This window comes from Sitophilus oryzae, unplaced genomic scaffold (assembly GCF_002938485.1).
Source record: "Sitophilus oryzae breed Bouriz unplaced genomic scaffold, Soryzae_2.0 scaffold_866_pilon_pilon, whole genome shotgun sequence".
Classification (NCBI taxonomy): Eukaryota; Metazoa; Arthropoda; class Insecta; order Coleoptera; family Curculionidae; genus Sitophilus; species Sitophilus oryzae.
The window spans coordinates 486370-497640 of record NW_022147490.1 but is presented as its reverse complement, the minus strand read 5'-3'; the positions used below and the strand labels follow the sequence as shown (position 1 = coordinate 497640).

At 33.3% G+C, this 11271-nt stretch overlaps 1 long non-coding RNA gene across 1 annotated transcript; it reads right to left on the bottom strand.

The window, feature by feature from the left end:
• Positions 1-568: 568 nt before the first annotated feature.
• Positions 569-771, bottom strand: LOC115890469. Its single transcript, XR_004051651.1, has 2 exons — positions 713-771; positions 569-651 (listed from the first exon to the last, which is right to left on the bottom strand). It is a non-coding gene; the product is annotated as an uncharacterized LOC115890469 (long non-coding RNA).
• Positions 772-11271: the final 10500 nt, after the last annotated feature.

Genomic DNA, 11271 nt, shown 5'->3' with positions numbered 1-11271 from the left:
TGGCCTTCACATGTCCAACTCGGTTGCGACTAGAGAGTGGTGAATCGCGTGGTAAAATGTTGGGAGATTGCGCTTTTGGCGCCCTCTAGTTGGCTACAGGCACGAACTATGAAAGAGCGGGAGATTTAAATTATTATTATACTTATTATTTTTAAGGCAATTAAAACTAAGAGTGCACTTAACCAAAAACAGTGAAATAAATGGAGATACCTACTGAAATTTTATATTATCATGATATTAAAGGATATAAATACAGCATTTATAATCCTTTTACACCACTTTGAATAAAAATTCAAAGTCTTACACGCTAATATAAAATTTGACTATCTCCATTTATTTCACTATTTTTGGTTAAGGGCACTCTTAATTTTAATTTTCCTTTTTTTATGGGAAAACGATTAAATGGGAAGAATTGAATGGGAATGGAAAGAATGACCAATTATTGTATTTTGTATTAATTTATAATACCCCTATTCTACTAAATATCTAGCTAGATTGTACTTACAGTTAAATAGCTACATTGTACTAGTTGTATACATATTTACAGTTTTATGATGGCTATTATTTCTTTTCATCGTGCTATCAATTGATTCGCTCCGACTTGAGTACTATACCTCGAGATGGCTCCAGGAATTATTTATCTTTACAGGCCTAGAATATGAAGATTCACAATAGAATTTTTGGTTTTACTGCCTATTAGAAACAAACCTACCCCCCTACATCAAGGGACATACAATTATGCCTTGTTCTCGGCCATGATATTCCTTCCATTCTATATCCAACATCCAACTTAGCAGACCTTCTGGTTCACAACAGGGCCTAGACTGGCCGGATGATATTTTAACAGAATAGCCCTTGATATCTCTTTCACACTTTCATTTAATAATTAAATAGGAGGGCTGGATGGTATAATTTCTAGAAAGAATAGCCTGTGAAATAAAAAACTTCTGCATGGACATTACCTTTCTTACCTTTGTCCGGTATTTTTAATAAAAACAACTGTTTAGTTTGCACAAAAATAAAATTAACAATCAAAAATTTCTTAAAAAATTATCAAGCCTTGTACTACGCCGTGTGCCGGTTTTTGAACAAACAACAAACAAAAGAATGAGGTTAGCGGCGTTGCCAATGTCAATTTTCTAAACTACCCAAAAATCTAAATTAAATTCGCCAATTTGGGGAGAAAAATGTCCCGATTCACCAAAAATTCCCCATATGATTATTTTAACAAAAAAAATAATTTTAATAAAAATACAATATTTATTATATATGTTAGAGGGATTAAACGGTAAATTACCTCCTAGTTTTTTAATCCTTTCCCTAGTAGTCATTAAATAATTTGAGGTCACTAAATTTTCTTTCAACTGAAGCATTTGCAAAGGGAAGCACAAGTAAAAAGCAGATTATAATTTTTAAGTTGGGAAAGATATATCGTCCTTGCCTGTTTTTAAAGTTAAAAATTTTACGTCATTTTCAATCAGCAATAAAATGTTGAAACTCCCCTTATTTTCGTGCCGCCTATTGCTAATCCCACAAAATTCCCTAATCGGCTCCGGATTCCCAAAATTTGGGGAATTCACAAATTGACAACGCTGGAGATAGCGTGTTCTTTCTGAATATGCTAAGACTAACGGACTAGTGTCGAAACACAGATAGCTAGATGGACGTATTTCGGCACTTGCGTCGATGCGCTACAGGAACATTTGCCTGCGCGTCGTATGTCTTCTGGCAGTCTTTTAATTTTTCTGTTTGTCTATGGTTGCGACCCAACGCACAGTGGTTCCCCTTAATTAGCTGCGCGGTCATAACTGTTAGATATCTAGATATAGCTTGACTGCACCTTTTTTAATAGAAATTGATAACAAATGCTAAATAAATGTATATAAAAAACTTAATGTAATATGTATTAAAAAAATTAGGCCCAGTTCGTGTGATTTCCATTTTAAGTTCTAACTATTCGGAAACGTATACAGATTATGTTTGCACATACATATGTACATGTTGTTTCATATTGAAGAGGTCAAATTTATTTTAAATATTGAAAAAATAAAGAGACATTTGTTTCATTTTATAAATACAATTTTATTGTCAATTGATATACAGTGTGTCCACGAAATAAGTTGACACGAAGAGGAAAAAATAAGTTACTTTTATTTTAAGACAAAAACTCAATCTTTAACCACCCGGTATAAGATCCGGCCGCTATCCGCGGCAGCCAGTGGCAATTAATTTATATACAATATACTTTAAGCAACAAGTATTATAATGCCGTTTAATAGGATTTGAAAGCGAAAATAATTAAACGTCTTAAAGAGTGACAAGCAAAAATGTAAAAATACTATTTTTGTTGCCTTCAAATAAATTACCGTAAACTAATATTACTTAGGTTTAATTAAGTGCAAAAAAGAAAAAACAGTTCTTTTTACCTTCTTTTCGAACGTCCATTACAGAAAAGGCAACAGCTTTTATCAATTTTAATAAAATAAGTAATTAATTGGCGTTATCTGAAAACTGTTTATGTCAGCTTGATACCAGTAGCAAAAATGTGACATTTCTATTAAAAAAAAGCGCTACACTAGGCTTACTTGATTTTGTTATTTATTATGTATCGTTTACAGGAGAATATAAGAAAAGTATTAGCAACAGTTTCATGCAAGCATTTTGAAATTAATATTTTTAAGTAATGACCTATCTGGGAACCACTGTGCAACGGTCAGGAACGAAATTGAATATTACCAGGTTGTTATTTAGCTATCTTTTATTTTATAACAGTTATTTAGAAATAACATAACGCAACCGTTGCTACTTCTAAAAAATAACAGATATAGAGATCGACCGCTCGTGATACAAAGTCGGCGCTCTGCATCGCCACGCAAGAAACTGCAACTCCAAACACTCCATCACAACGAACTTGCAACTCCAAAAAATAACTACCAAAAATAACTTCCGTATTATGTTAGTATGAAAAACAATGACTAAAGAATACAAATATACGGGCTACAGCAGAATTTGTGGCATTAGACGCCATTTTTTTGATAGCAACGAATGAGTTGGTCATCAGCGACAATTTTAGCGATTTTTAATAGTTTGTGTGTAGTGAACTTTGTAAAAACTTTATTACAATGGTGATTAGTTGCTCAACTTTCAATTGTAAAAGCCGCAGCGATAAGAAAGAGCCAAGAGTTACGTTTCATAGGTAAATAAGTCTACTCCACCTTTTTAGCACTTTCTTAGTTTTCTTATTGAATTCTATAATTATTTTTCTGATATTATATGTACTTGATATGTGCTATACGTCGATACTAGTTTTGTACCTTTTATTAACATTTTAATACGTTTTTTTCGTAATTAATATGTATGATACCACCGTATACACCATAGGCGTAATCAAAACATTTATCAAAAAATATAAATATCTCTTCAAACGGCTAAGTTAAGAAAAATATGTGCCACGGCACTGTTTGGTGACATCCCAACTAGCATTCATAGTGGCAGATACGTAACTGCTACTATCAAAGCCACTATAAAGTGGGCGGTGACCATCTAGTAACACTTCAGTGACGTTGTCACAGGATTTTCCATTGCAGTATGCACAAATCATTGAACATTTTAATCCTGCTTTTCTGCATCCGCAGGCTTTACCATAGTTGTTGGTTTTGCATTTACAGGATAAAAATGCCAACAGGGATTTTGGAGCTGGATCTTTCAACGTTGTGACTGGAGTAATGCCTGTTTTTGTTTTCTTCCAACCCCATTCTTCGGCATCTTTGGTACAACCAGACCAATGCTGAACCTGGTGTTTCAATGCTGAACCATGGTAGTTCTCCTCTCAGATTCAGTTTCAGATGAACTAACACTACACTCTTCTACAGAAACAGCTTCAAAAATGTCTCAGTCACTACCTGATTTATGATGTAGGAATTTATGATGTATAATCCTACTAATAAGTAGGATTATAGAAAGATGTATTTTTTGTTTCTGATGTTGATGCATCGGCTCGCAGTGATTCCTTTTGTTTAATTCTTCGGTTGAAAGTACTAGAATATCTAAATTTCTTTTTATTCTTCTTTAAATTACATGTTTGCGACTTGCAATCGAGGTGTTTATTTTCCACTTTTATGGTAGGTAGGCACTAACCGGTCACTCTCGAAATATACTTCAAAGTGACTATTCCTTATAGAGTAACATTTTAAGTGGCGGAGTGGGCCTAGGAACTATACTTTAGGGGCAGTGATATTTTAAAAAGGAGTGGGAACTATATTCGCTTGTTGAGATGGTAACAATTTTCTCTCGGGTGTTATTTGTCCTTTTTGTCCATTTCATCAATATTTAGAAAAATCGGTCTTGCCCTGGTATTATCGTTAGCTACATATATAACGAAAAAAAATAACAAAGATTTTAGGTTAAAAATTTATTGTGTATAATATAAAATTACATATTATAATTTGTGTTGCCTGTTTCTAATTCTGCTGGATCAGGACATAGCATAGTCGATTGTCTAACATCTGCTTCCTCATTTGCTTTGGGTCTCTGCAAAAATATCAGGATAAGAATACAATATGTAAATATATTTGATATTATTAATTCATTGTTGCCAATCATTGCAACATATTTGTCGCCGGGCTGACTAGTAGGTAGTAGGAGACAGGTGGTAGCTCTGCTGTAAAAAATGTCAAGTTGCCACATTTATTTATTTCATGACATTGTGATTCGTTTTGACACTTTAGTTTTGTATTACGAGTTTTTGATTTAAAAGAATTGTGTTGAGATATTTTAAGCTCAATTGTTTTTTACTAGCAGACCTTGCAGTCGAACATTATTCTTTTTAGAACCACTTTTAGTGAGAAGTGTACAAGATAGCTTAATAGCCGTAAAACACTCATCACAACTTTATTAGAATATTTTCAACGGAAAAGCGGTAGTAATTATGTCCGTTAAGTGCTGTTAAAGAGATGAGTTTTGTTGATGTAAATAATAACTGTTTATATATTTATAATTAATTTATTTTTGTTTCCTAAAATATACACAACCAAACTTATATGGAATCACTCTTTATTTCTAACTAAATTTCTTGCAAGGATAAAGATTGGTATACAACTTTAAGATAAGGCTTTTTGTTGTAAATAAACATGATAATAAAGAATAAACGACGGCTGCGATTTATTTTCTTTTGAATTTTGTGATCAGTAGTAAAAATCACGATTGTCCGGTAATTTTCATTCAATCCAAAAAAAAATGCCTTACGTTGGATTAACAGATGTATAGAGGGGAAGAATTATTGCTCTCACCGAACAAGGAATGCTCCAGAGAGACGTAGCAGAGATAGTAGGCGTTACCCAGGGTGTTGTATCGAAAACATATGCAAGATACTTGGAATTAGGAACACACAAGGATAGGCCCATACAAACTCACCAAAGAGTCACAACTGAACAACAAGACCGCCTTGTGTGCTAAATTGCTAGAATAAATCCCAATGTTTCTCATCTAGAGCTACAAAGACAACTTCTGGCAGCTACAAGTGTGAACGTTTCAGTTGAAACCATAAGAAAAAGGCTTCGTGCACGAGGGTTTTACAGTAGGAGAGAGTTACGGATCCTACAGTTATCTAGGCAAAATAAAACTGACCGGCTAAATTGATGCCTTCAACATCAAAACTGGACAACTGAGAATTGGCGAAATGTTCTTTTTTCGGATGAGAGCAGAATTGGCTTAAGATCAGATAACCATCGAATTCGGGTTGTTAGAGCTCCAGGAAGACGAGCGAGACTTCAGGCTGCCAAATCTGTACCAATATATAAAGGAGGAACTATAATGTTCTGGGGAGATATTATACTAGAAGCAAAAACTCCATTGTTACCACTTCAACAAATTTTAACGGGTCGGAGATATGTTGACTTGGTGCTAGAACCAATCGTTAGTCTATGGAGAGCTGCAATTGGGGATAATTTTAACTACATGCGCGATAGTGCACCTCCCTATACCAGCAGAGTGACTAGAGAACGTTTTGAAACGGAAGGTGTCATAGTTTTGGACTGGCCTGCCTATTTACCAGATCTAAACCCTAACGAACACTTGTGGGACTAGCTCAAAAGAAGGGTTAGAGCTCGTCGTAACAATCCAGGAAATCTCGCACAGCTTATTGATGCAGCATTGGCATAATGGGAAAACATACCCCAAGACAACGTGGATAATTTAACAAGGAGCATGCCAGCGCGGATAGAAGATTGCATAAGGGCTAGAGGTGGCAACAAAGAATATTAAAATTATCAATTTCCTTTTTGTTTAAGCTTTTTGTCCATTAAAAATTTAAATCTTAATTTCGTTTCAGAAACCAAAAAAATACCATTTTATTTATTTCGGGAACTGATTTTTTTTTATTGCTATATGGATTATTGTTCATGAAAAGTCATTGGTAAGGACTGAGTTTTATTCATAAACAGAAAATTTTCATACATCTCAAAAATTATGGAAAATAATAGGTGATTCCATATAAGTTTAGTTGTGTGTATTTTGATTAAAAGAAAATATGTAAGAGTGGGCAACGCTGTGCCTGTCAAACTTAATCACGTGACTAAAAATTTATTTGATATGAACTATAAAAGCTAATCAAATCCATGACTATCATTTATGTAATTTACAACAGGTAACAACAAATTAATGAATGTGTTGCAAACTTTATAACAAATGACTGAAACGCGCATGCGTCGGACCGTCGTAGACTATTTCGGACTGCTCTGCGAACGAAGCTATTATTGAAAAGAAATTTAATGAAAAATAGTGGGAAGATGGCATATTTAAGAGTCTAATACGCTGTACTTTCAGGCCGCTTTCAGGGGTCGGGTAAAGCGGGTGTGTGGCCGAAGGAAAGATATATTATATTTCAGAAATTTGCCTAAGCCCACGGCCACACAGAAAGCGTTTTTAGCGTGAAGCGTGTTTAGCGACTAAAACAAAATAACAGGATTATATAGGAGTGGCCACACCAAAAGCGTGTAGCGTTCGGCGTGTCTCGCAAAAAACGCAAATAAAAACAAATCAGTTTGTTTTCTGTAGCGTCTTTAGCGTTTTCTAAGATGAGACCCCGTCATAAGCGGACGTTATATTTAATAATACAATACAAATAAATTAAATAGTATGCATTTTTTTTCATTTTAGGGTATTATCTAAAAATATTTTTATAAAGAACATCTACTGTTTAAGTAGATTCTATTAAATTCAAAAATTTGAAGGAAATGTTTGAAAAAGTGTAGTTTGAAATGTTGAAAAAGTAATAAATTAAAGGAATATTTTCTTACGCGGAAAAAAAAGTTTTTTATGCGTAAAGTGTTTTTTTTCTGCGTAAAAAAGTTTTTTTTTAACAGAAACAAATAGTTTTTGACGCATAAAAAATAGTTTTTTGCGTGTAACAAATAGTTTTTTTTACACGTAAAAAATATTTTTTTCGGTAAAAAAGTTTTTTTACCAGAAACAATAAGTTTTTGACGAGTAAAAATTATTTTTTTATGTGAAACAAATAGTTTTTTAAACGTAAAAAATATTTTTTTTGCATAACAAAAGGTTTTTTACTAGAAACAATAAGTTTTTGACGCGTAAAAAAATAGTTTTTTACGTGTAACAAATAGATTTTTACACGTAACAAATAGTTTTATACGCGTAAAATATAGTTTTCTACCAGTAACAAATAGTTTTATACGCGTAAAAAATAGTTTTTTACGTGTTACTAATATTTTTTTACACGTAATAATTGGATTCATTTTTACAAAATTTGTATTAAAATATCAATATTTTTCATAAACACACGTGGACTGCTCACATATACATATCATAGATACACACGTCGCGTCACTACGTATTCCTAAGCCGTTAACACGTTTCGTTACAACGAGCTCGTGTGTCAGGGCCGTCTCACTAAGTCGTATGTTACGGCCTTCAATTTTTACTCCCAGCGCGCGTAAAGAAGTTTCACTCCAAAATGTTTCTAAATCATGTCCTAAAATTGCATTACCAACTAGAAATATTTACTATTCTATTATATAATTATAATTACTTATTATATTATATTATAATTATAACAAGTACTAATCACAACACTACAACATAAAAAAACTATACTTATATAAACTAAAATTCGTAAAATAAATGGCAAATAATAATTATTATTTTTACACACACCACTGGCACTAGCAGTAGATTGTGTTTGTCTGCGAATATATGCTCCGGCCCGTCCACAATTCAATCCCAGCACCTTTTATCTTCGTCTATTCAACGCTAATGGCGCCGATCTCGCCTATCTCTTTCTCACAGGATTGATTGTTGGACGGGCCGGGAATCCACGAGCTTACGACGCGCGACGTTACTAAATGACATCTTGGTAGAAATTGCAGACCTGCCGCGTCTTTTGCGTGTTTTTAATGGACACAAATCGACAAAAGCCCTTAAAACGGTAAAATAGCAAAAAGCGCTTGAGACGCAAAAATGGTCGTGGGCTAATACGCTAGGTAAAAAAATATTTCTTTACTGTCAACATACACGAAGGAGATTATTATAGGAAGTTTAATTATTATTAATCTGCAACAAATATACAGAAGAGCCAATTCTTTTCGTGTGTTGCATGCGAACAATGCCGAATAAATTTTATTGGCTTCGATGAAAAGCTGTAAGGAAATTAGGTATTTTATACTCTATTCTAACGTCAAAATGTTTATTTCATTATACCAAATGATCACAAATAGTGATGTAAAATTACCGGTAATTTATTAATCGGTAATATTATGTAATATTACGGTAAAATTGGTAATTTATAAAAAAACAGCTTTTTAAATAATATTAAAGAACGTTTTTGAAGTGAAACTTCCTTACGCGCGATGGGAGTAAAAATTCAAGGCCGCGAGTCGGCTTTGGTTGTCATGACGCGAAGGTTATGCGAAGCATCAGATCACAGAAGTAATCGTTGAAAGGAGATATGCATTATTTTGATTATTTTATAGGTTTATGGCACAGGTTATGGTTGAGAATCGTTTTTTAGTTCGTTTAATTTAATAATTACTAAAACCAGCAGTTCCAAAAATATATTTAAAAATAAAAGATAAAAATCCAAAATATTTATTATCTATTTATATGGATTTGAACGATAATAGGTAAGAACACTAAATTGATTCGAATAACGCTAAAATTTGTCTATAAAGTAGTGTCGCTATCTTAATTTCTATGAAAATGTGACATCTGGTTTTTCCTATGTAGTTTTCAAGTGATCTAAAAATCAGCAGGAATGACCCATATAATATTTTAATATCCTAACCCAAGTAAATAATCAAAAATGCACTTTTTATATCAAGAATACTAATGGGTATACCCAGTTTCCAAGGATTTCAATAAATCTTTAATACCCAGGATTAAAAAAAGCATAATTCTTGATTTGAGGTTAGGTCATTTATTAAATGCAAAGATTACATGAACTAGTAAGGGGCTTTCTTTTAATATTTCGATAACATATTTTTCTAGCAGAGAAAAATGCAATTACGCGTGGGCTACTCTCGTTTTCCCCTTGTATGGCAAAATAACTAGGCTGTAACATCTCTGGGACTAAGCATATAATTGCTTTCTTTGATGGTGCCTCGAATAACGCTAACATTCTACAGCCGGCCAAGTACAGTTTCATAGATGCAATTAAATTTTTAGACTAAGTTGCAATTAAATGTTCAGCTTCAGTTTGATTTTTGCCGCGTAGATTTGGTTAGAATAGGTAGGCAAAAAGATAAGCAGGTCTTAGTGCACGGCCACCCAGAAAGCGTTTTTAGCGTGAAGCGTCTTTTGCGTCTAAAACAAAATAACATGATTATATAGGAGTGGCCCCACCAAAAGCGTCTAGCGTTCGGCGTGTCTCGCAAAAAACGCAAATGAAAACAAATCAATTTGTTTTCTGTAACGTCTTTAGCGTTTTCTATGAGACCTCGTCATAGGCGGACGTAATATTTAATAATGCAATAAAAATTAAATTAAATAGTATGCATTTTTTTTCATTTTAGGATATTATCTAAAAATATTTTTATAGAGAGCATCTACTGTTTAGGAAGATTATATTAAATTCTTTCCATAACCTTCACAACTTCCATGTTCATACATATCGCGTTTATGACTAAAAATGTACTTCAGTTGGAACAAGGGCGATTAATAATTTTTTTTTATTATCTAAAAATATTGTTATAGAGAGCCTCTACTGTTTAGGAAGATTATATTAAATTCAAAAATTTGAAGGAAATGTTTGAAAAAATGTAGTTTGAAATGTTGAAAAAGTAATAAATTAAAGGAATATTTTTTTACGCGTAAGAAAATAGTTTTCTACCAGTAACAAATAGTTTTATACGCGTAAAAAATAGTTTTTTACGTATAACAGTTTTATTGGCGTAAAGTAATAAAAATAGTTTTTTACGTGTTACAAATGTTTTTTACACGTAATAATTTGACTCACTTTTACAAAATTTGTATTAAAATATCAATATTTTTAATAAACACGTGGACTGCTCACAAATACACGTCGCGTCACTACGTATTTCTAAGCCGTTAACACGTTTCGTTACAACTAGCTCGTGTGTCAGGGCCGTCTCGCTAGCTCGTATGTCACGGCCTAGAATGTTTACTCCCAGCGCGCGTAAAGAAGTTTCACTCCAAAATATTTCATAAATCATGTCCTAAAATTGCATTAGCAACTAGAAATATTTATATACTATTCTATTATATAATTATAATTATTTATTATATTATACTATAATTATAACAAGTACTAACCACAACACTACAACATAAAAAACTATACACATATAAACTAAAATTCGTAAAATAAATGGCAAATAATAATTATTATTTTTACACACACCACTGGCACTGGCGGTAGATTGTGTTTGTCTCCGAATATATTCCCCAGCCCGTCCACAATTCAATCCCAGCATCTTTTATCTTCGTCTCTTCAACGCTAACCGCGCCGATCTCGCCTATCTCTTTCTCACAGGATTGATTGTTGGACGGGCCGGGAATCCACGAGCTTGCGACGTTACTAATTGACATCTTGATAGAAACTGCAGACCTGCCGCGTCTTTTGCGTGTTTTTAATGGACACAAATCGACAAAAGCGCTTAAAACGGTAAAATAGCAAAAAGCGCTTGAGACGCAAAAAACGCAAAACGCTAAAAACGCTTTCTGTGTGGCCGTGGGCTGAAGCATATACTTGCCCGTTTTTCCAGAATTTCACACATTTTCTTGTTTCCCGACCTAGCA